The 27,449-nt window shown below is 32.5% G+C and overlaps 2 long non-coding RNA genes across 2 annotated transcripts; one reads left to right on the top strand and one right to left on the bottom strand.

Annotated features, from left to right (window-relative positions):
* Positions 1 to 7,143: 7,143 nt before the first annotated feature.
* Positions 7,144 to 12,613, top strand: LOC134251858 (uncharacterized). Its single transcript, XR_009988830.1, has 4 exons — positions 7,144 to 7,223; positions 7,339 to 7,452; positions 8,607 to 8,738; positions 11,943 to 12,613. It is a non-coding gene; the product is annotated as an uncharacterized LOC134251858 (long non-coding RNA).
* On the bottom strand, positions 11,914 to 14,136 carry LOC134251857 (uncharacterized). The gene is made up of 3 exons (XR_009988829.1): positions 14,031 to 14,136; positions 12,313 to 12,490; positions 11,914 to 12,179 (listed from the first exon to the last, which is right to left on the bottom strand). It is a non-coding gene; the product is annotated as an uncharacterized LOC134251857 (long non-coding RNA).
* Between the last annotated feature and the right edge of the window lie 13,313 nt (positions 14,137 to 27,449).

The following is a 27,449-nucleotide window of genomic DNA, read 5'->3' as shown; positions in this document are numbered from 1 at the left end:
ATGTAACCATGGCAATAAATATAGTCTTATTTATGTAAAATAGTTTGAACAATATTTATCATTGAACAAATCTTGCAAATTAATACGCGTTAATTATTCTGTGACCTTTTTGCACTGAAAAGTAACATATTTTGGGTATTAAAAATTTAAATAGGCAATAAAATATTTTCTTGTATCAAACTTTTTACGGCTTAAATGCTGATCAATCACAAGTATCGAGTTGATTAAAATGATAAAAGAAAAAGTTTGGGTCAGTGATGTTAATTTTGAAAAATTGGTCAAAGCGTACAATTTTCAGGTGCCAATTTTATCTAGACTTCTTTAACATATCTTCATTTCTCGGCAAAGCTTGTCGAGGGAAGTTGTAAAATTTGTTCTAAAAATATAAGTTGAGACCCATATTAAATATTCCTTGCATATCATAACGGAAAATATTCTCCGAGTAAAAGTATGTGAGATTAAAGTTCCAAGATATAAGATTTAATAAATGTGCAGATTTGCAGAATTTTCTCCTAAATATCCTTCCGCCAAAAGAAATAGTCCCTCACAAATCTTGCTTCTTTGTGGAATTTTTAGCAGTTTTTTCATTAAATGTTGAATAATATACATTGTTGAATTTAAATAGGTTATAAAAATTGATTTTAATAAGTAGTTTTGAGGTAAAGGTTCTGCGCGAACTTTTCTAAAACGCTGACGAGTGACATACCTTAAATATGCAATATTTCCGAGTATTTACAATTTTGTATTTTTGTAAATTTTGTTTAAAGATCGATCACTGTTTGTTTTCTTCATCCTTTTCATTATAGTATAAATCACGATTTTACATAACCCCTACAACGAAACCTGACTATGGGATCTGGAGTTTTATACCCTAAATCAATAACCTAAATCTCAATCACTCACTCATTTATACGAATGAGCTTTCGTTCAGAGGAAAATAGAGAAAGGTTTCTCTGACTGTTTCTTTTACAAACTCAATTTCAATTTCAATTTCTCATTCACATTGGATAAGGACTGATTTTTTTTATTTAAGAAACTGGAGGTTTCAACAAGAATTTGAAAAAAAGAAATTAGATTTGATTTTCAAAAATATTTTTTTTTGGGGGGGGGGGGGCTTTAATTATAAGGAAATTAACAAATGTTCTATTTTGACATAGCCAAAGACTTGATAACTATCATTTGCTCTAATTTTTTAAGATTCTTCATTTCTATTGATGAAATATATGGAGATAACGAACAGTATTCAAGATGAAAAGTCCATTAAACAACACAAAATAGGAGCAGAGCAAACAGGGATCTCCAAAACATCGGAGGTGGGATCAGGTGCATGGAGGAGTAAGCATCCCCTGCTGACCGGACACACCTTTTGTGTGCTCCTTATCATAATCGGGAAATAGCAATAAAATCCGTCGTCAATTTAGTGTATAAATAATGGACTATCAATTAGTATGAAAGAAGTCAGTCAGAACTTGATAAATTGTATCGGCAGACAAGGTCACTAAATCGTCCATAGAACTTGCGAAATTATAACCTTAAACGAGACTGCTGATAGTCATGTTTCATCAATTTGTTTGTGAATAATTTATTTAGTTTTAGAGATTGTTCATACGTAGAGCATGCTTGCGTATCGAATCAACTGAGATATATAAACTTGGTATGCATGTGATTGCCTCAAAAGTTAGGGAAGTTGGCGATAACAAAGTGAAAGTCATCGCGTTTATCATAGAGCTCGGTTTTTAGATTACCATTAATGGTTTTTTTCAAGTACAATATCCAAACATGAAACAAATGTGTCAGACTCTGTTGTATCTTTTATCTCATGCTCACCAGGAAGAACCATATAGACAATGGAATGGAAATAACCATAAGTTTATTGACAGCAAGACGTCGATAAATCTCAATGTATCGATAAGGTATAATGTGGATATTTTATAATAAAACAAGACCTTAGAACCTGTGTATTTTACCCCCAAACACCCTCACCCCAGAAAAAAAGGAATCAGTAAATTGTGCATGCTCGCTGCTATTATCCTTCACAGAAATAAAACAAGAACATAAGTACAATAGCCATAACATTGTTAAACTGGTTAAACATTAAAGTCAATTAATGAAAATTTTATTTTTCAAGTTTTCACGAAAAGTCGGTAGGGGTGGCAACGTACTTCTACTTCGTACTGGATTTTGAACAAAATGTATCATCCTTCTATAAGAATGTGAACTATCAGTAAGAAAGCACCCCTTATACACCCTTATTAGTACTGCAGTTGACCATCTTTCCTACGTTTCAACTTATCTATCGTTGCCTTATCGTTCATTCGGTGTGGAAAGGGGACAAGAATGCATAATTTTAACAACGGCTTTATTTTTCATCATTTTATAAATCACGTCACTCGAATAGATAAAAAAAATTGCTGCAAGCCCATTAAAACATAAAATGTATACAGATCCCTGGCAAAGAAATTCACTTTTATATGGATACCCACTTTTGCTTTCTATATTAATATTTCTTAGGGCAGTTATGTTAGTTTAAGAGTTGCTGTAAAATGTGCTTTATAAATAATAATTAATTTCATTACGTGTATTGGCAACAATCCTCTGTTGAAACTAATATCCAAATAACTGTATCTCACTTCTATTCTCTATGACCGTGTAGTGTAGGACAGCGCTGCGAGAATTCCATCGGCATTGAAAGCAAGTTTGTTGACTTGCTCAGATAGCCGAGCGGTCTAGTTTTCCTGTACTGCTAGGAGACAGACTACGAAGGTTCATAGTTCAACCCCGGGCTCGATACATGCTCCTATTCACGTTGTGGAACTTGCCGATATATTAAAGAAGGAAGTACTTTTACACTTGGAAATAAAAAAAAATTACCGTAAATGCAGATATGACCTGTGCATAAAAAAAACCTAATTTACTGTATAACATGCGCTGGATGCGGAGAATTATACACAGGAGAAACCGGGACCGCCCTTGGCACTCGCATACGCATACACAGACAACATATCAACCAACTCGTGTGCACAAGAATAAAACTTAGTGAACATCTTGCTGTTTGTGGACAGGGACAATTCTCAGTTTATCCGTTTTATAAACTCAAAACAGAGAACATTTTTGAAAGACGGGAAAAAGATTGATTAATTGTATACTGTTTAACGTCCCTCTCCAGAATATTTCACTGATATGGAGACGTCACCATTGCCGGTGAAGGGGTGCAAATTCAGGCCTATGCTCGGCACTTACGGCATTTGATTAGGGAGGGATCTTTATCGTGCCACACCTGCTGTGACACGGGGCCTTGGTTTATACGGTCTCATCCGAAGGACCACCCCATTTAGTCGCCTTTTACGACAAGCAAGGGGATACTGAGGACCTATTCTAACCCGGATCCCCACGGGGCGACGGGAAAAAGAAAAACCTTTTATCAAGATTTTTAAACCATTCTTAAATAGTTTAATATCGACTGTCTCATGACTTAATTATCTAAATCGCTATGAATTATGTTATTTGACTTTGATTCTATAATTGTTTTATTCTATTATTCTATTATTACTCTATTAGCATTGTGACGTCATTGCATTGTTGTTGACGTTATCATCAGGTAACGTTATAACGTCACATGTTTGAATTTTTTAGAAATGTAAAACGTCTGAAGAAATAATACGTTTTACTAACATTGTTGCCTTGTCATTTTTTCTAATTTATATATATTATATTATAGATATATTACATGGCTTCGAGGGCAGCATACCAGAATATTTGCCCCTCAGTGACAGGAAAGCCCTGGAATGGTATGTCGCCCGATAGCACTCCAGGGCTTTCCTGTCACTGAGGGGCAAATATTCAAACATTGAACCCTAATCGATCATCGAACATATTTATTGAACACTATGTACACATGTTTGTTGAGTATAATTCCGAAGTATCCTGTCCTGTTTCATGGGAGAATGTTTTCATTTTACTGACACTTGTGTTGATAACCTTTGTTGTATTTAAGGAATTTTTCCACAGGTGCTTGTTTCATGAAACAAGCGCATGTGAATTTTTCTCCTCAATTAAATTATCTAATTCCTATGAATTAGATTAATCAAATCGCAGACGTTGTCCCGATTTTTTAATTTTGCGGATCTGTTTACGTTTGCTAAGCAACTGCCTCTGTGAATTTCGAACCCTACGTATTTAATATGCAGAATGATTGCACGCGAGGGAACATAACTGTGTTAGGGAGGGCAATATAATTGTTTCCGGTGCAATATAACTGTATCCGGCGTGATTAAGCAGTTTTTCAGGTTTTTCAGTTATTTAATAAAAATATCATATTTGTGATATAATGGGAAAACTTTTTCAAAAATGTTATATATGATTGTAATATCAAACGCCTGAAGATTGAAAATGAAACCGGTTGAGGTTATTTCGGTGTTGTGAGTTTTTTATTATATATATATTAACATTCAGTGAAATTTTCTTTATGAAATCCATTAGAAATCCACGACGTTCAAAACTCTATAACACCTTGTCACCGCGCGTTAGAATACTAGTACACAGTAGGAACTATATGCATTTTCAATACTCTAGAAACACCAAAATGTACATTGTTTTGACACAATTTAATGAAAAAAAATAATCCCACTTAAATTAACGTAAAAATATAACAAGTGTGCATTTTAAATTATTTGTTAGTTGTTACTTTTTTCCTCGCAATGATCGTTAGCGTTATTTTACTTTGCGACGTCACAAACGTCACGAACGGCTCTTACTTCTATAAAGCACACCACTGTTGAAGGGCGCTAAATTCACATTAAGGATTACCGAAATAAACAGTAATGCAGAGGAAAAATTAGAGAATGTGAGTACATGTATAAGCATTGAATTCATATTTTGGGATGTCTTCGGTCCCATAACACAACTGGCCGTGCCGACAAATTATCATACCTATGGCAAGCCCTTTTACTATTTATTCGGAAAATAAATTTTATCTTCAAATTACAGAGATATCTCTCATTTTAGAGAGATATCTCTTAAAAAATAGAGATATCTCCAAACTTAAAGAGATATCTCTTATTTTTAAGAGATATCTCTATAAGAAAGAGATATCTCTTTAAGTTAGAGAGATATCTCTATAACTTAGAGAGATATCTCTTTTACTTTAAGAGATATCTCTTTCTCCTTGAGAGATATCTCTTTCGTGAAAAGAGATATCTTTGAACGTTAAAGAGATATCTTTTTCACCTAGAGAGATATCTCTTTTACTTTGAGAGATATCTCTTTATGTAAACGAGATATCTCTCTAAGTTTATCATAAGAGATATCTCTCAAAGTGAAAGAGATATCTCTCAAAAGTGTCTTCAAGAGATATCTCTCAAGCAAAAAGAGATATCTCTTTATTGCAAAGAGATATCTCTCTTCATTATTTTTATTTAAATTCCATTTTAAATTACTTCTCCCTTTACCGGAAGTATTTCAAAAGCTGAGAAAACTCGGTCCAGAGTCTGAAAGTGCTTGTCACGTAACTAGCGGGGTTCCTCACTTCCGGGGGTACCTAACACATGCCTGACATGGATTTGTGTATTGAGTTTAGCATGTTTCTGGTTTACGCAAAGCTTTCGGGGAATGTTAAATAGTTTTACTTTAAAAGCGGAATGTGTAATGCCTCCGAATCAACTATGTACGAGTTAACTTTTCGTTTTGTTTATTTCAAGAGTTATTTCCCGTAGTTTGGCAAGCGCCATAGTTTACACGAATGTGACTTTGTAGCCCTTTAGTGTAAGTACACTTTCATTTGATATAATATTAAGATCTAAGAAATCATGTGTTAAAACGCAAACCCTGTAATGTCAAATGTTTCAGCAATTTTAAGTATTATTTTTGCTTTGTCAACATGACCTGGTTTTTGTGTAAGGTTAAGCACGTGGTTTGTGTTCAGATCATTTTCGGAGATTTATACCATCTACTAATCTAGTCACTGTATGTTATACTCCAGTATGTATATTTATAAGGATAATTTGATGATTTCTTGCCGATTTATTACTACTTTCTTGTGTTTATTGTTTAGTAGTAGATCGCTGTTAAACAGTCAGGGGCATAACTCAAACAAGTTATTTTCAAAAATAACTCAAATGAGTTATTTTACATTATTTCACACACACAAATTTTTTTTGAAAAATAACTTAAATAAGTTATTTTTATATCCTACTTGGACATTGATTTCATGGAAATTTCGTGTTTCCTGCGAATTTGCATTGCATTTTGGGATTCCATTATGTTATGCTAAATGGAGTTCACCGACTCCAATGGAGAATTGGTGAGGAGGTGGAGATAAACAGCATTTACACCTTATTTTGTGGTTTTATCCACATGGTTTATATGTCCAATTTTTATCATTAAATAAAAAAAATTCCCCACTTTTCCCAAGACTTAGGAAACTTTTTCCGCATTGAGCAAGGTTTAGATTTAGTCAAACATTTGTTTTTGTCTTGGTGCACGAGCAAAATGCTTTGGTGCACGGGGTGTGAAGTTAGGGAGGAATGACACATAATAACTTAAACAAGTTATTATTTTATTGAGGCTATTTTGGAAAAATAACGTGTTTGAGTTATTAAGGTTGGGAAAAAGTAGGTCATAGCAAAGAGAAGTAACTCATTGAGACAAAAAAATAACTCATTTGAGTTATTTTTGAAAATAACTTGTTTAAGTTATGCCCCTGACTGTTAAAAGTAAAAGTATGGAAACTCGGTTCGGTCATAAATGATACATAATTATAATATACCGTATTATACACGACGGTCGTGCGAATAGCCATTGAAATTATATACACGACGGTCGTGTATATAGACACTGCCATACCGTATATACTCGCCTATGAGTCGGATTTTTTGGAGTTAATTTTTGGTCCAAAAGTCTATGTCCGACTTATAGGCGAGCTATAAAATGAATGGTATTGCATGAGTTCATTTCCTCTGATACTATACGCTTATTAAATATAACCAACTTATAGGCGGACCGACTTATAGGCGAGTATATACGGTAGTCAACATTTTATGTCAGTCATTTTGTATGTAATTTCTAATCACTTTTTATGTAATTTGCAGTCTTTTACGGCACCAATACTAAATAAAAGAGATGAAGCCTTCTCAATAACTGTTCCAGTATAGAATGGTTTATGGACTTACGATGTCATAAAAATTTGGGTGGGAGTGTCCATCAGGAAAATTTCGATCGAGTTACAGGTAAACAAACCAGAGTGTCATCCGTTTTTTGTTTATTTTGAGGGAAAATTAGGTGTTTTATTTTCAGCCGAATGAAATAGTTTTGTAATCATCTTTTGCCTTAATTTGTTTACAGAATTTTCTTGAATCCGAGTACGATAATGTTTTTATCAGCTGATTGTAGAGGAGGAGTTTTGTCAGTGTTAGATGGGTACTAACGTCATCTTGTGGCTGCATCCCTTTTGTTTGGGTAAATATTTTTTTAATATACTAATTTACAGTAAAGTTTTACCTTTCGTATGTCTGTGGATTATCTTTTTGTGCATTAAGATCTATTTAGATCTATTTGAGTATTTCACGAGAGTTTCTGTTCATATTTTTTGCCCAAAGGGACTTGTTTCAGTACTAAATTTTTAACCCACAGTATACATGTTATAACACAAGGTAGCTCGCTGAGTGGAAAACTTACTCATGAAACGGTTTGTGCTGATCCCGCACAGAGATTTTGATTGGATAAAAATCTGTTTCTAAAATTACATCAGATAAACATCTTAATGTTTTCAGGTAAAGTTAGACGTAAACAAGTTCTATTTGCTCTCTTCAATATTTAAACAATGGAATTGAATTTTTTAAACCACTGATTTTTTAATTTTGCTCTTTGCCCGAGACTAGTACATACCATTCTATGGTTGAGTTTGACTTTCCACCCAACAAGCAGAGTTTGGACACTGATTACGGAGATACAAGAAAATAGAGACAAGCATGCCATATTACATGGGTGTGTAGATAAATTATCGTAGAAGAATTAGGTGTAAAAAGGTTACCCGTGCATTTCCTCTTAAAGTGTAAATGAGCATGATTTTAAGGGAGGGGGTACTCCCTGTAATTTGGAGTTAGATACCTTGTGTTATTATTATACTTTAGGTCAAAAATTTATTACAGAAGCTGCATTTAACAAACTTCAGATCTCTTAACATGACCATATTTCTCACTTTAAAGACTGAGAGTATGTTCCCTATTTATAGAGCATGGTTTAGGGATTTTGAAATTTTCTGTCTTTTCAAATTCATCCGCATAGCACAGTGGTTAGAGCGTCTGCTCTAGAGTCGCAAAGTAAGGAGTTGATCCTTATGTCTTGGGTTTGAATCTCACCGTGGGATGTGGAGACTTGTCCTTGGAATGATACAGTATAAACTGTGGCCCAAAATCACAGTAGATATTGGCTCAAAAAAAGATACCTTCCTGCTTAATGGCCCTGAGTGCCGAACATAGGACAAAATTTGCAGCTCTCCACCGGTGTTTCCATATGAGTGAAAAATTCTTGAGAGGGAGGTTAAACAAATCTGTCTGTTGAATTAAGTCATTGATATTAAACAATTGTATACATTAAAACTTATTTTATAGCAGGGGTACAAGAGAACCATGCAGTAACACAGATAAAAGATGCAGTTCCTAAGAGATCCAAAGTCGCAGCTCCTAAGGCTATACTGACAGAATTATCAACATCCAAAACAAATTGATACAAATCAAATACAGGTATGAAATTGATGCATCAAAATAAGTTCTAGGACAAATATTAAATTTATTTTTTGTAAGACATAGCATATCAAAAAATGACAAAAAATTCTGTGATGTCCAGGGATGCTTTACTCCCACCCCACCTCAAGGGTTTAGACATAGACCCCTTTATTCAACTTTACTGTCATCTTACCTCACTATAAAAATAGGGTAAAATACCCTTTCTTACAGATTAAATGTATAATAATTATATATACATGTATGGATTTTTTTTACAAGATGACTATTATACTAGTCAACATTGGCCATCTTTAAAAATGTTTGTTTGATGTAGTTCTACCCACTTTTATCAAGATTGGTAGGTAGGTATCAATATGTTTTTTTTCTTTTGCCTTACAGTATTGAACAATTTGATAACTGTCATATTTGAAACCATGAATATCATCAGAAATCTGTTGATATTTTCATTACTATCTAGAAAGACTTTATATTCATAAATAGAAAAGCATCCTAAAAAAAAATGATAACTTATCTTTAAAACATCTGTGGAATTTAACGGGGGAAAATTGAACATTTTGAAGTGCCCATAAAATGATTGCTAATGGGTAGGGGCCATTTTAACAGGTCGGTCAGAGTAAAACAAACATATCTGTTTTTTATACCCCCTTGTCCATCTGTCTAGCTGTCCATCTGTCTGTGCAAATGTGTCCGGTCCATATCTTTCTTACGTAGGGACTTTAGAATCTACTACTCCATACAAAGATTGCCCATGACCCAAGGATGTGTCATGACCTTCACCCAAGGTTTCATTACGGGAAGTTCAAGGTCATTTGAAGAAAAAGTTCATAATTTGTGTCCGGTCCATTTCTATCTTATTGATAAACTTGGTAGGTTCTCATTTCACACAAAGATTGCCCATGACCCAAGGGTGTGTCATGACCTTGATCCAAGGTCATTTGGGGAACTTTAACTAAGGTCACTGGAAGAAAAAGTTCATAATTCATGTGTGATACATATCTTTATTATCGAAAAACTTAATTCTGAAAAACCCAGCGGGGGGTATTTTGTCCTGTTTGGACAGTTCTAGTTATTGTTGGCCTGAAAATGCAACAAATATTTTTATGCCTCCTTAGAAATTATTTTTATGCCCCGCCATGAATATGGCTGGGGCATATAGTCCGCCATGAATACAGCTGGGGTATTTAGTGTTTGTCATGTCCGTCTTTCCATCACACTTTGCGTTTAGCTCTGCTCAATGCTCATTTCAAAGAAACTATCCAAGATAATTATTTTCATCAAACTTCATAGGCAGATAGATGTTGATGAGATCTGAGCAACTGCATCAACATTCTTTGACCTTGACATTTCCTTTGACCTTGACCTCACTTTTCTTAAATTAGTGTTAAACTCAGTTTTTAAGGATACCATTTAAGATATTTTGATCAAACTTCATATGTTGATACAGTGTACACGTGTACTGATGAGAGCCATTCAATTGCATCAATATTTTTTACCTTGACTTTTCCTTTGACCTCACTCTTTCTAAATTAGTGTCAAACTTTATATGCTAATACATACTGATGAGAGCTATTCATTTGCATCAACATTTTGACCTTGACCTTTCATTTGACCTTGGACTCACTTTTTACAAATTATTGTTCAAATTTCATATGCTGATACATAATGATGAGAGCTTTTCAACTGCATTAACATCTTCGACATAGGTCCTTCCTTTGACCTAGAACTCGCTTTTCTCCAATAAGACAATAAGCGTTAAAACTTCATATGCTGAATTGCTGATGCATACTGATGTAACTAGTGTTGGCAAATCGGACGATTTTTAGTAACCGGTTACTCGCTTCATCTTCCGATTGAGTACCCGGTTACTCGGATGATTTTTGGTAAAAGTATCAATAACTATTATTTATCTTATTTTATACTTATCGGTAGTAGTAATGCACAAATATACTGTATAGAGACATTATATTTACAATACACACATACGATATCGTCAAAGATTTACGATTTAAAAATAAAGAAAATTAATAGGGAATTCGCACACAAAGACAAATAAATACGTCATCGTCAATCACCAGTTTACACTTTTTTTTTCTTTTTTTTTTACCCCAAGCAATCAAAGCTATCAATTATATAAAGTGTGAAAACTAATCAAAACAATTTGATTCACTACAACCATGCACTAGATCAAGTCTAACGGTACTTAAAATTAGGGAAATGTGGAAGTTCTTATACATTTATAAATTATAAAACATTCATATTCTATGCTTTACTATGTAGAATTTATTTTATCCGAGTAACCGAATAGCAGTTTTACTAACCGATACTCGTAACGTTCGACGGTTAACCGGGTACTCGTTGCCAACACTAGATGTAACCAATTCAACTGCATCACTTTTCAAGATATTCTGAAATTTCACACAAATTTTCATGTTGCATTACTAATATACCCTTGGCGGGGCATTAATGTTCTATGGACATATTTCTACTGGTCTTTTTTGTGAATAATGATGCATTTACGAAGAAGAATTTCCATTCTTTTTCTGAGGTTGACTCATCTAGTAAAGTTTCCCATTTTTCTTTTTTTATATGCCCAGATCTGAGGTGCTTTTGTCCTGTCTGTTGGCAACTTTAACCTCTGCCTTAACTTTTGAACCATGAGAGAGACTTCATATTTAATATGCATACTCCACTAATTAACATCTTTCAAAAGACACCAAGGCCAATGACTTGTGACCTTGACTGTGACCTATGTGCTAAAATAGCTTTTTGAACATTAGCTATAACTTTTGATTCATTAAAGATAAGGACATCATATTTTGAATGCTTTCTCCACTAATTAAGCTCTATCAAATGAAACCAAGGTCAATGATCGTGTGACCTTTACTGTGACTTTATCGATTTAAAAACCATTTTGAACTTTTGCCATACATTTTGAACCATTAAAGATCAAGACTTCATATATGATATGCATACTCCACTAATTAAGCTCTTTCAAATGACACCAATTTCAATGACCTTGTGACCTTGACCTATATGCTAAAAATAAATTTTTCGAATTTGTAAAAATGTCGTCTCCAGGTGCAAAGTGTTTCACAAACAAATCTTGTTTTGAAGGAGTTTTAATATTTTAATTTCTGTAGAATTTTATGTTACATATAAAAACCGAAAAATATATTTAAAATCAAATCATTTTTATTTCAGTACTTTGTGACAGTGGGAAGATAGAATTTAAAAAATGGACATGGCACAATATTACTGCATCAGAGATCAATCCGGGTTTACTTATAATTTGAAGAAAAACAGTCAAGCATCATTTGGAGCTACATATGTCACTGCCTTAACAATATGCCGGCTTATATAACCAAGCAAGCACAGTGACCAGTTGTACCTATGATGTTGGAAGAGATCCTAAAAACCTTCCAGTACACTCATCACTACCTGCAAAGAAATAAAAATTCAAATGACTTGTATCAACATTTGTGTACATTTGTACTTCATCTGGCTTGTATTTTCAGTAATCATTAGCCTTTACACTGTTGCTTCCTTCAAACAAAATTGCATAAGTACTAACTTGCAGGTGTAAAATGTTTGAAACAGTTTGCTTCTCCCAAAGGAAATTCTCTGCCAATTAGCAGTGCATGAGCAGTTGATTGATGTCACAGTTCCACTGGCAAAATATTTGTAGCTGAATGGTGCCATATAAAACACTTTTAACAAGAACTTGGAAACATCCTAGAAGTGAGCATCTTCTACAAGAAATTAAGTGAATGCTTTCTTGAATGTTAATAATGATATAAAATGCTTGTGTACATCCTATATATATATACAACTAATTACTCATGTAACTACCAAATATACAAAAATTAAACTTCCTTAAATTTGTTCTTGATGTTTATTTATAGTGTATTTAAATAAGTATCCAATATTTGTCTTGTTATACTGAAGGATTGTTAAGAAAATGTCGTTCGTTGAAACAAATGCGCAAACAAGTTACATTCTGCACAGATAGCAATTTTTGTGGAGAACCTATCAACATATATTTTCAATCGTTGGGATGTAATGTTAGGCAAACAGTAGGAGAATTATACTTGTTAACAAATGTATTTTATCGATCAAATTTCAAATACATGATTTAATAAGAAAGCAATGACAAATTTAGCTAGAATTATGGTCCATTGATTTATCACCATGGTGTGTGAGCTTTTGTGAACTTGATACTGAACTAGTAAGTTTGAAATATTGAAGTAAAGAAAAGTGCAGCCCAAACCAAAAAATTTATCCTGTACCTGATTAAAATGAGTCCCAGCATCAATACTTGGAAGTTGCCACACTTTTCATGAGTACAAGAATTATTCGATATGCCTCAGCAACAGATCTATACTGGTACATGTAAATGAATGGCACATTCAGTTGAAGCATTGTCCCTTTTTCGGTACCCCTTGGATCCCTGTAAAATATATATGATGATAAAAGTAGATAAATGTTCCATCATAGAATGATGAATGTCCTATGGACCCAGTGAGGGCCTGTTGGAAGACACTGTTTGATTGTTCTAGCTGTGTCTGTCTCTTAATTGTAAGAGTACTAGTATTTTGGAAGGGGGTCATAAGGCTTTACAGTTAATATAAATTGATTGTACATGTGTGTTGTTTAACATCCTACAGTTAATATTGAAAATGAGTATATACATCCCTGTGTAAATTAAAAAAGGAATGTTGGACATTTTTATTTCTGAACTATTAACAAATTAAAGAAAAACATTCTATCAGGATTATGTTTAATCGACCCTGTATTCCCGTGATTGACGAATTTGGTCACATGCATTTCCTATTTGTCTTAATTAAATTTGCATTCTATATCCCGACTCCAGCTGCCCCTTGATCTAAATCCAGGCACGTAGCAACAAGAGGGGGGGGGGGCGCAACGATACCTCTTCTATAGAGAATGTGCATTGAATGGTTTGTTGTTCCCCCCCCCCCCACACTTCTTACCACAGTATAGAATAACAGTATAGTGATATCATGGAAATGTAGTATTTTATGCTATAAAAATTGGAAGTGAAAGGAATTTGGTCTTGAACAAAATTGGCCACTAACACCCCCCTCCCCCCCTCCTGAAATAGGATTATCGAGTTTGGTCAACTTTTACTGGTAAGTATAAAAATCAAATCTCTCTAGTTGCGCCCCATCCCCACCCCGACCCCTTTCAAAAACGATGCTATGTGCCTGAAATCAATTTATGGAACCAATCTTTGGAGAACAATTTAGTTTGAAAACAATTTCAACTTACTTTTATGCTATAAAATGCTCGTTACCCATTTGGAATAGCTTGTATGTACGTAATTTACTAAAACAATAAAGCGATTTAACGTTGTTTACCTGTATCAATCAATCCATTTTCTCCTTTTTCTTTTTCAATAATCAAAAAACGAACGACTTAATAAACATTACTTCCTGTTTCGCTTTCGTTTACAACGGGAGAATTAATTATGTTATTTTAAGGGTGATTTGAAAAGAGATATCTCTCTTAGTTAGAGAGATATCTCTTTAGCTTAGAAAGATATCTCTTTTTGAAAATCTATAGAGATATCTCTCTAACTAAGAGAGATATCTCTTTTAAACTTGTTAAAGAGATATCTCTCTAACTTTAAGAGATATCTCTCTCGCTGAAAGAGATATCTCTCTAGCTTATAAAGATATCTCTCTTACAAAAAGAGATATCTCTCTAACAAAAAGAGATATCTCTCTAACAAAAAGAGATATCTCTCTATCAAAAAGAGATATCTCTTTTGTTTAAAGAGATATCTCTATTAGTCAAAGAGATATCTCTTAAATTGAAAGAAAAAATTATTTTACGAATAAATAGTAAAAGGGCTTGCCATACATACCGCGCTAACACGCGGTATTCAATTTGTCGGCACGGCCAGGTGTGTTAGAGGACCGAAGACATCCCAAAATATATATGAATTCAATGCTTATATATATATATATATATATATATATATATATAGAGAGAGAGAGAGAGAGAGAGAGAGAGAGAGAGAGAGAGAGAGAGAGAGAGAGAGAGAGAGAGAGAGAGAGAGAGAGAGAGAGAGAGAGACCAACATCTGTAAAGGGGTGTTTCTAACTAATGACAATAACTATAAAAGGGACCAGGCAAAATTTATCACAATGATGGGACCAATACAAAATAAATTTCTCATTTGAAAAATACCCAAAGGCTTTAGAATTTCAACAAATTATATGTCCCATGCCTTTAAATTTGTAAAAAGAAACTAACTGTCCCATGGTAAAATGGCGATGACTGTGAGAATATTGCAACACAAAAAAAAACACATAAAAATATCAAATTACTTAACAAATGACACGTCTCTCTCCCAGTTTGCTTTCAATGAGCAACAGAACAACGATCATTTTTTAAACATTTCCCTTCCTTCACTTAAACAACCAATCAAATTAACGATAAAACTTCTGGTTCGTCTTCATAAACCGTGTACAAATTATAAGAAACTTCTACAAAGGAATTTCCAAGATATACGTTTAACTTTACAGCCATTCGTTTCTCGAATTCAACTGAGTCAACCATTTTTTGTCACAAGGGATCTACCTTATGAGGTCATTTTCACTTTGGGACGTCACAAACACTGAGAAAAAACGTCTCATCACATACGCAATTTACAGAACATGTGTATGACTTTATGTGTGCTAAATTTCATTCTGATCTGAATTGAGGTTTGTAAATATAGAGATAGTTCGCGAACGTTTTGATACAGCATTAATTTAAAGTTATGTGTTGCACTTTGTATGACTTTTAAAACTGATAATGATTTAAAAAAAAAGATTTAACTATTAGTAAATGATAAGCTATTTGCTTTATGGTACTATGCTAAAAATTATTTTTGTCCCATGGTTTTCTTCGATAAAGAAAAAAAAATTGTCCCATGCCTATTTGTACAGGTCCAATTATTGTGATCAATTTTGCCTGGTCCCTTATTATTTGCATTTATTTGCCTTCATGCTGATAATTCACCTTTCCTAGATCTCGGAAATAAGATTCATTCTAGGGAAGTCTAAATCCTTTCTTAATGCATATAAAAGCTGGATGTTTGCCAGGGACGCTCAAGTGTGCTCTTTTTTAAAATTATGTTTTAGTTTCCTCATATTAAGCAGCAGAGCTTAAATTCTTTCATCTTCGGTAAGGAGCTCTCAAGAAAGGTAGGTTTTATTTTATTTTTGATAAATTATTTTTCATAAGCATTGTAATGATAAAATAAAATAGACAAATGAAAGAAACAATAAAATTCATCTTTATTTATGATTTTCAAGTCTGCAAAACTCAAGTTGAAAAGATAATTGTGTTTTTTCGAAAGGGATTGAGTATGGGAAAATTTTACACATTAAACTTTAAAATTGAGAAAATAAAAGTGGAAATATTCCTTTAAAAATTTCATAGTTTCCATAGTCATTGTAATTTTATAAAAAAAAAAAATGAATGGTTTTTTTAATGTAATTTACAAAAACAATCCTCAATGTATTTTTTTTCGAATCTCCGTAGTAATAAAAATAGATTTTTGAAAGCGCCGACAATTAGCTCCCTGTCTTGTTCAAAGTCAATTTTTTTTATTTCATATTTTATTATAGTTTCTAATGAATCTAAACTGAATAATATCCTTTGATGACTGCAATCGTGCTTTTGTTATTTGCTTTCAACAATACATTTATTGTTGAACAATAAATCTATATTAGAATATCAGGTTTTTATTATCATGGTTTTGTACTGAACAAAGGGGCCTCTATTCATAGGAGAAATTGTGTGAAAATGCGATTCAACATTTATCAACTCTGAACTTTCTCTTTGAACAATTTTTGACATAAATATTTTACAATCTTATGATCTTAATTATAAAAATGGTCAACTACTAACTAAATGGGATCAAATAACAGAGTTCTTTAGTTGAAAAGAAATATCTCACTATTGCATTGCAAAAAAGACGCAAATAATAAAAAAATAACAAATTAGAATGTATTTTGATATAAATATTAATTCATAGTCGACATCATCTTGTGCTTTCCTCATTAAACTTAAACTACAACAAACCAGTAAAAAGCTGCAAATTTAAACCTAAGTTCAACACTTAAGACTTTTAGAATTGCCAGCATCAACAGTAACACTCGTCGACAGTCTTACTCAATTGTATTGTCTGATGTTTAGTCGGAGAACAGTGACAGCCATCTTTCACGTCCTAGGTTAGACACGGAAGTAGAGAACGAGAATCAAACCCAATCCCTCGACTACAGAAAGAGCATAACAAATAACTTCAGCAACTTGTCACTTAGTCACTTATATCTAAAAAAGATATCACCGTATTTTAAAATTCTTTTGAGATATTATAAACTTTTAATTATATAAAAAAGAAAACGCCAATGAGTTCAAGAATATTTAGTAATTAGTACCTTCACTGTCATAGTTACCTCTGTTTTAATATTTTCCAATTATTTTCTGTAATTTGAAAAACCATCTGTTGTCAAAATAATGTTTTCTTTTTTTCTTTTTGTAATTGCTATGCTTATGCATTCCTTCGTCACATCTTTATAACCATCTTCATCTCCATTCTAAAATAAAAACATATCCTTTTTGGTACTAGAATAGTATGATTTTTTATTAAACCGGCGTTATGTTACATATCTTATTGGTATTTTCTTGCAAATGCAAGCAAACAAACAAGTTCAAATAAATGAAAATCTACATATAATATAAAAACCTATGAATGGGAGATAAAATACGAAACTTCGAAAATTTTAGAGGTTGAATCTTACGTAATTTGAAACAAAGCTTGTCCTTGTCAGTGATCGTATCTCTTTGAATGTAAACTAGGGATGTCAACGAGTACCCAGTTAAACGGGTACTCGATCGAACGTCCGAGTATGGAATGCTAAAACTGTTAATCGGATGTATATTTTTTTCTTATTCCAAGTATAAAAAAATAACTTAAAATGTGCATACGATAATTAAGGTGCCGTCATCTACACCTGTTAAGGAGACCGACAGGAGTTTTATTATGTGAAAACTACAATAGCAAAACTCTTCATTTTTATATCATGTATAACTTACATTAACTTAAGCGAACAAGCAAAGTTTGGTAGAAATCTACCGTCCAGGTATTTTTGAAGGACCGTCTCAAAATAGAGATATATTTACTATAGGATTATATAGGAAAATGCAAATTTTTAGCACTTTAAAGCAAATTATACAAATACTACAATAGAGTTTTTGTTCATTCTATAATATTTGATGAGTAATACTATATTATACAATATATGTAAGAAATACAAAATTCTACAGTCTTGTTGCTAGAGGGGGCATCTCAAAATGCCAAAAATTAACAATTTTTCATGTTTTTATAGAGTAGTACAAAATATGACGGGCACAAAGGATTCATATGAAAACATAATAAAAATAATGGAGAGATTCTCTAATTTCTATGTTTTAAATTTCAAGTGCGTATGTTTATTACCTTTTCTTTAATAACATTTTATTGCCCCTTCCTTTAAGAGCTTCAGTTTATCATAACGTCAAAAACACACTGTAACGACGTCAACCTACATATCAATGACAAAATCGGTTAAAAATCAGTTACATAAAATTGGAATTACATTTTTAAATTCATAATTTCTTAATTTTGTTTAATTCTAATAACTTAGCGAAAAAAGTTGCTTTAAAACAGTAAATACGCTTCATTTTACTATGATGCGCGAAATATTGTCACAGTCGGCCCCCTTAAACACCCGTTATCGCCTGTGGCTGTGTAAATACGGTAATTAGTGACCAATCACCTGGTGATGATTAAACAATACACAGCTTTTCTCACCTATTGTGGTCCTTATTTTTAAGAAGGCTTCAATGACTTGTTTTCATTGATGATCGTTTAAGTATGATCTGTTTTTATCTTTAAATCATTTTTTAATTATTTAGTAAACGAGTACCGAAATTCGACATGCGTGGATATGCCGCAACCGACTTAAGAATGTGAATAAATATTTTGGTAATGCATGCAATTGAAGATTGAAAAAAAAATTAAAGTCAGCTATGCGGAGTAATTTAACGTATATGAGTGGTACAATAATAATACACGACAAGGAATCCCAACAACGTAGGTTCCCTGTGCAAATAAAATGTAAATCATTTGTAATCATTGGTGTATAAAATTGATTACTTTTGTGTGTATGTATTTTCAATAAATAAATAAAGTACAATAAATCATTATCGTTGGACTTATATCTTTTAAACATGCATTTAAAAGTTAATGAAAACAACATTGGGGTTTTACAGAGCTTAACTGGGTGTAAAAAAATTAATAGACTTGTATTTATAAATATACTGAGTTCGTTCGATGTAACGCCCGAGTAATTGATTATCAAATATTGACCGATATGACATCCCTAATGTAAACATAAATCAAAATCTAATTTATGCGTGATTCAATCTACATGCATTTCAGTGTCATTTAGATCCTTTTCTGAAAATATTTTCTCACACTAATGAATATTATTATGCAAATAAATTCTGCTTGCTCAGCCTCAATTCTTTAAGCTTCAAATTTATCAATTAAGAGTCCGTTTAGAATATTTTGTTTGTCCTATGATTACAAGTTATATGTCGATTTTGAAGACCGCAGTTTGTCGTTCTCATATTACGAGGGTTAATCCGAAAGTAATGTCACAGTGTCCGTTTCTTTTTTTATTAGGCGTCATATAATCAGATATGATATACCAAGAGATGCACATACATAAATCTAATTAAAATTGAAAATTTCATTTATCAATCTTAACTTGATTTTATTTTATAGATGTTTAAAACAAAGGGGGTGTCGACGCGTCACAACTTAACGTCACATTTTAACATGTATTTCTTTAGAATTAAAAAAAAACACATCTAAAAGCACTTACTCGCCCAATATCTTAATTCAGACAAATTGTACGTCATTTTCTCGTCTTTATTTGAAAATTAAATGACACCATTTGTTGAGACGGTTGCGTTGTTCTATCAGATTCACAGAGGAAAAATATAAAGACAAGTTGCTGTCCTTTAAAAAAAGGACTGCAAAACGTGGACCATATGCTAGTGTTTCTAACCGAAATTCAATTGGGGAAAATGTCTAGGTTTAGGGAATATTTTTGTAGGCTTGCTCACTTTTCCACAATGAACTGCCAACTTTGACTGATAGTTCATTCATAGCAAAATTATTAGACTTTATCTCTGATTATTTTGTAGTTTTCTAATTTAAAAAATCGGCGTTTTTGATAATTTTTTTAATATATTTAACCCTGGCCATATATCGGCTGACTTGACATCTGCTCTGGATTTATACGGAAGAAATCTATTTTTGGAAAATAGATATGACGGTAAACGTGTAGTATAGCTCTGTAGTGCGCAATCCTCCCCCCCTTTCCTCACATGGAAAACCGTTGCCACAGGCATCTATCAAGCAGTATTTGGATTGCTGTATATCAAATTATATTGCGAATCTTGATACATAAACCAAATACCGGTGAAGATTTGTTCTATCTTTCAAAAGCTATATCATAACTAGTCGTTTAATGAAGTTTTCAATTCAATTTGTTAAGTCATCTACAGTATATACTATTACTGTAAGTTCTTCCTACTTATGAAATGCTTGTGTCTTAGAATCAATGTTTATTCCTACATAAAATATATGTATGAGAGAAATTCGAATCTGCGAATAAATATATAAATGCGATATGCAGATTTAAAAGCAAGATTTGCCAATTAATATATTCTAATTTGACTAGGGCAAATAATTCTACGAGCAAGTTGTATTAGGACGAACTTTCTAGCATTCTCGCGCATGCGTATCTTAAAGTTTGCCCATGGGATCCGGTTTAACCGCGCTTATATATTTACTGCATGGACCTCAGGGTCCACGCAATGAAACTTGTTCATAGATGATTTCAGCGAGTTTTGGACATAATATTACATTTGTCAGCAGATGACAGGAAGACCGAAAGATTGGAGGTTGGACGGAAATGATTTTCGGTATCTGACGTTGTAAAAAATCGTTGCTTTATCGAAGTGTTCAAGGAATTTTAACAGAAGACTTACTTATGACAAGAATGAGTGAACAATGGATACAAAGAATTTTTAAGAAAGGGAAATCTGCGAACATCTTCGTGTATCCCATTTTTTAAATGTTTGATATTGAATACTGTTCGTTATCTCCATATTCTTCATATAATTTAAACACAGTGTTCATAAACGATATTTGACGCTCTGCCCTAGGTTATCTGGACTTGAAGAAACAGCTGTATATTTGTTGTACGAGGGTCATTCAAATTTTTGTCCTAACTTTTTAATTTTACATCATTTATTATATCCAAATTTGGTACACATATTTTGCAACAAAGTCGAATAATATGTGTAAAAAAAATTGGTATATATTTTCATATTTAGAAATACTATCAAAGATTGAGAACAGCAAATTGAGTCACGGAGCAACGTCAAAATTGAATAATTTACTTATTTTCACTCTATTGGGGTATTCAGATTGTATAACCAGACCTCTAATAATTCGAACTGAAACGAAATAAATTTTAAATGTTTAAATTAAGTCTTACTGCATTATTTAACATTCTAGAAAGATCCGTTTAAAAATATCAGTTTCTAACAGGGATGGGGTAATTGAAAAAAGTAATTGTAATTGACTGTAATTAATGACATTTTTGGAAGTAATTGGATGTAATTTGTAATTGAACATTTTTTCAATTACTTGTAATTGAAATTTAATTAATTACACTGAAAAAATACCATGTAATTTCAATTACTTTTTCAATTACATTCAATTACTTTATATAATACACATGCATGATACATTGTTACCACGACCTCCTCGTTATACTTTCTTTTATTTTATTGCAAAACATATCCTCAGTCCTTCAATTATACAGAAGACAGTTTATTTTGTAATTACAATGCAGTTTCTTTCTAATCATTATATAAAATTTGAATTTTTTTGTTTTATGTTTATCTAAATTTTGCACCACCATTCTTTAATAGGTCTATTCAGCTATGAAACAAACATAATTTCTTATATTTCAATCTGTTTTTTCATCAACATAGAATAAGAATGTGTGTGTCAAAAAATAAAGAAAAGGAATGTGTGTCATAAAAGGAAGTTCTCTCTTGTTGGTAATAAAAAATAATTGCCCTCCAGATCACAGCTGTAAAATGCAATCAAAACAAATTAACCCCTCTAAATACGTATTCATTCCATGATTATGATGACAAAGCCAAAGCATGGGGATAATTATTTCAATTAAAAATACTCCGCTAGTGTGAGAAAAGAAAACTTTCAATTTGATAATTATTTTAACATCTAAACGGAATTTTATGAATAAATTTGAATCTGAAAAAGAGATGTTTTAATCAAGTATTATATAAATATGGAGTAAAAATGTTCAACATACATGTAAGTAGCAATTTAAAATGTTAAAGTTACCTTTAAAAAAATATTTAATTTGAGGGGTTATAATTGCTACTTATTTTACTCTGTTAAAATACCCTGTTCATCAAATATCATACCCCATGCAATTTACTTGTGTACATGTTGGTTTTGTGTAGATACAATTGGATCAAACTGATCTTGAATAGTTCTTTACTGTTTTGTAAATAAAAGTTATGATTTAAACCACAAAGATACACAATGCCTACTAGCATATTATTTCTTGTATTGTTTGTGCAGAGGCTGCGCTTATATGCAAGTGAATGATCCCTGTTCTGTATATTAATCTGATTATAAAAATTTTCCAAAGATTGAAAATGTAATTTGTAATTTAATTAATCACTTTTGTACAGTAATTGTAATTTAATTGATTACATGTCTTAGAAAGCCTGTAATTTAATTGTAAATTAATTGAAGAAAAAGTCAAAGTAATTGTAATTTAATTAATTACATTTTAAAGTAATTGACCCCATTCCCTGGTTTCTAAGTACATGTGGATTGGATTTAAAAAGGCAAAAACCATGACGTTGAAGGACGTCACAGAGGAGCTCGAGCGAGTAGCAATAAAATTCTTGCTTTGTATTCGGGAAAGTTCTTTAAAAGAATTTTTAAAAAAATCTGCAAGGAAATATATAAAAAATAAGCCATGTAATTGTATAAAATGGAAAAAAAATTTTGAATGGTAGCGAATTTGAATCAGACGATGGTTCGTCTGCAAAGAACAGTATATAGTTAAAATATTGTCAAAGGAGTTAGGAACGTCATTAAACGTGATGTGCGCTTCTCTGTTGCGGAACTAATAGAATTAAACGTTAAATAATTTGAAAACACTGACAATCTAGTTCAAGCTACTTGCACCACTGTTAGCAAACCAATTATCAAATGTAATGGATACGTTTTTATGAATGGAGAAGATATCTGAAATAAACTATAAAAAACAGAGCAATTTTGAAAAGCTTTCTCGACGTTCTATTTGACGTTACAATGTTGGTTAACCGTGTTTCGTTTTAGCAAAACATGTTGCATTGAAAACTGGCCAACATGAGTTCTATTTAATCAACTGGAATGAAACTTCACACTTCATTAAAACAATTTTTTTTATTTACGAAAATGTATTGATGTTAAATCTTAAAATAATAACATGACGATGAGGAACATTGTTTACGTATTTTTTTTATGACCTACATACGTTCTCAATACAACGTCACGTTTCTGTAATTCTGGGATGTTCTTTTGTCTTGTGCTGTTATGGCTGAAAACGAAGGAAAAATATTCTTTTTGTCTTGAATTTAAGAAGACTGTGTAAACTGATTTTCTTCTCTTGTGTGTACGCATCTATTATCAAAATACCGTTTTCTTTCTTTCTCTAATGTAATTGCTGTGTTTTTGTATTCTTTAGTCACATTCTTAAAAACATCAACTCCATTCTTGAAATAAAAATCTTACTTGCAGAATAAAATGGATGATTTTTATTAACAAGTGCTATGTTACAGGATTTTTTTTGTATTTCCTGACAAAGTATCTTGCCACTATGTATGATAATTCTTTTCAATATCTCTTTTAAGATTACCAGCTTATTATTGTCCGCATTAACTTCATTCGTATAACATATCAGTTTGCCTCAAAAGAGAGTTGATCAGACATGAAAGACTTTTTAAAAAAAATTATGCTTCAATTTTTTTCCAGAGTTATTCCTTACCATTGGATCACTTTATCTTAAGCCGAATTCTGTAATTACCCTTAAACCTTGAAAATAAGCCGCGGCTTATTTCAAATTTGGTATGAAAGTAGGGGCTTATTTTCAAAACCGTTATTTTCAAATTGCGGCTTATCATCAGTACAAAATGCTGGTAAGCGGTGAGAGCATTATCACAGCTTGTTATCAATACAATAAGTTGTAATTGATATACTGAGAAGTACTTGTTCCACTGTTTCTAAAAATAAAATATCTAGGTAAACCTCTGTAAGAGTATAGTGCTCAAGTGTCTTTATAATACCTTATCAAAACAATGAGCTTACTTTTAGCAATGGCGACTGCAAGGCATACTTCTCCTCCTAGAAAAGGTATCACAGAGAATTTAAACTTAGGGTTAAGCTTTAAAAACGAAACATATTTTTAGTATAACCTCTTTCCTAAATGGCATTGTCATGACTGGCTTATTTTCAAAGCAGGCTGATTTTCGAGTTATTTTCAATGCAAGAAATAGGTGGCTTATGTTTAAAACGAGCTTATTATTAAATCCTTCTTATTTTCAAGTTTTTTGGGTATCCCTGGGTGGTCTTTATTACTAGTGCTTGAAATTTGACTCTTTCGGAACATGATTCATATCCTCAACGAAATATATGGAGATACATGTAAGAAACAGTATTTAAGATCAAAAGTCCATTAAACAATACGAAATAGGTGCAGAAGATACACGGACCTCCAAAACAACATAGGTGGGATCAGGTCCACATCTTTAAACAAAATACATGTGCTTACATTACTCCACGTAATTCATTGTTTTATTGGCTTTTATTATGCATTACGTTTGAATGTTGAAAAATTATTAAAATTTACGGTATAAAGAAGGGTCAACCTGGAAGAAAACATAATTAAGGTCTTCCGTTTCAACGGAAGACCTTCTTATTATTCTGTTGTTTCTTTTCAACTTTTTAAGGTCTTCCGTCTTCAGCGGAAGACCTTTCTGTTATTCTTAGGTTTCTTTTTCACTTTTATTAATGTTTTTTTTCTTACCGATTTTGTGCACGCGATTTCTCGAAAACGGCTTGATGGATTTTCATGAAACTTTCAGGAATTATGTATCATCACTTGAACCTTATGCGTTTTTTTTTCTTTTTTGATGACGTCACTTCCGGTTTGAGATATTGCCGATTTTATGAATTTTAAAGGGTTGTATTGTCCAGAGTTTTTCTGAAAAATGAGTCGAGATAGAAACATGAAACTTTCAGGAATGATAGACCTATGTCTGTAGATGTGCCTTTCGTATTTAGCTTTTTCCGGAAACGCCGTACGTCGGCGGTCGCTATGGTCCGAAAAATGGTCTATTATGAATTTGAAAAAGTTAAACACTTTTTCAACAGTATCTTTTTACCTGTAAATATTTTATCAAAACATATAGAACAAAAGTTGTTATGAATATCATGATCTTTCAACGGATATCAACAATAAGGGGCTGGCCCCTAAAATTAAGGACCTAGAGGGGCTAAAAGTTTTTTCCATATATCTCAAAACGTATTGAGAATTTGTAATACGTCAAAGAAGCAAAGTTGTTCAAAATGTCAAGCTTAATCTATTTATGTCGTTAAAATTCGTCCAGCGTCGTCACTTCCGGCCTAACCGGAAGTAGTCGGAAAACGCGTATTTTTGCTGTTCTTGACAAGTTTTTGGGTAACATATGTCTCTTGGAGCTTAAAAATTAATTTCCCGTCCGTCGTCGTCACTTTCGCTCAAACCGGAAGTACCAAAAAATTGCTTATTTCTGCATTAATTAACATATCTTTAGAGAATTCAAACCATTTTGGTGCGTTATTTTTCATTTTTGTTAAAAATGAAAGCTACTTCCGGTCAAACAGGACGGAAGACCTACTCGTTGCTTTGCAACGAGCTTTGCTCTAGTCTTATTATTATTATTCTTACCGATTTTGTGCAGGCGATTTCTTGTAAATGCGTCGATGGATTTTCATGAAACTTTCAGCATTGATAACAAATTATATGAACTTAAGGGTTTTTTTTTATTTGATGGCGTCACTTCCGGTTCGGAGTTTTCTGCAATTTAGTGAGTTTTAGAGGATCATTTTGTCCGGCAGTTTCCTCAAAAAGCATTGAACACAAAAGCATGAAATTTTCAGTGCTGATAGAGCAACCTTTGGAGATATGTATTTGGTATATCTCAACCATCGGAAGTACGAAGCGCCGACGCTCGCTATGGCCCGAAAATAATCCTATTGCGAATTTCAAAATTTCTTGCACATTTTCTTCCATATCTTTTTACCTAGAAATATTTTGTTAAAAGATATAAAACAAAAGAAGTGTAGAATTACGTGATCTTTCAAATGATATCTGGAAAAAAGGGCTGGCCCCTATAATTAAGGGCCGAAACGGGCCGAAAGTTTTTTCCTAATATCTCAGAAAGTTTTGAGAAAATGTGATATGTTAAAGAAGCAAAGTTGTTCGGAATGTCAAGCTGAATCAAATGGCGTCGTCAAAAAAAGCGTCCAGTGACGTCACTTCCGGAAGTAGTCAGAAAATGCTATTTTTTCCCGTTCTTGACAAGTTTCTGGGTAACATCTGTCACTGGTAGCATAAAATTCAACTCCATCCGTCGTCGCCACTTCCGGTCAAACCGGAAGTAGCAAAAAATGGCTTATTTTGGCATTAATTAACATAGATTTGGAGGATTTAAACAATTTTTGTATGTATTTATTTTTTTTTTTAAATGAAAGTTACTTCCGGTCATACAGGACGGACGACCTACTCGTTGCTTTGCAACGAGCTTTGCTCTAGTTTTTTATTATAATTTGTTCCGACAGAAAATTACTCATTCTTAGGAATTTCAAGTAAATTCTTTCTACATAACATGCCTGTTAAAATCGCAACAGAAACTAAGAGAATGGGTTAAACATTCTTAATATTCTTTCATTATCGTAAACTTGGGTGGAGGGGGTGTCAGTGTCGTCTCGGCTATGGACATCAACGCTTAATTAATTACCTGAACTAATTAAAAAATAACAAGGCACACATGTTAGTTGTAACTTTTGTTATTTTTTTTTTTTAATAATTAAATGTTGTAATTAATACATATAATTTTTTTATAACCGAGAAACTGTATGAATGGGTTAGTTGATCAAGCACGCAATATTCAAACCGATCAACATATATATATGTTTTTTATGTTCGAAAAATCCTTTATCTTAGAACATAGGCCATTTGGATCATAGATTTAAGGTAAGTCGCGGGTTTACTGCATAAAAATTCTTACGAGAAAACATATTCTGAAAATTTGATATAATGTTCCTTAGAATTTACTGCGTATTATCTGTTATATTTATTTCATTTGCCTACATAGTTTTAATGCTATATTATTGTAAACACGGTATTACTGTTATTACCTTTTTTACGCCTTACTATTGAAATGTATGGAAAAATGACGTTTATAAGCCAATTTTGTGAAAATAGTTTCTTTTAAAAA

This window comes from Saccostrea cucullata, unplaced genomic scaffold (genome assembly GCF_032062105.1).
Source record: "Saccostrea cucullata isolate Sc308-1 unplaced genomic scaffold, CSIRO_AGI_Scuc_v1 ctg2629, whole genome shotgun sequence".
Classification (NCBI taxonomy): domain Eukaryota; kingdom Metazoa; phylum Mollusca; class Bivalvia; order Ostreida; family Ostreidae; genus Saccostrea; species Saccostrea cuccullata.
This window is presented reverse-complemented; position numbering and strand designations above follow the sequence as displayed.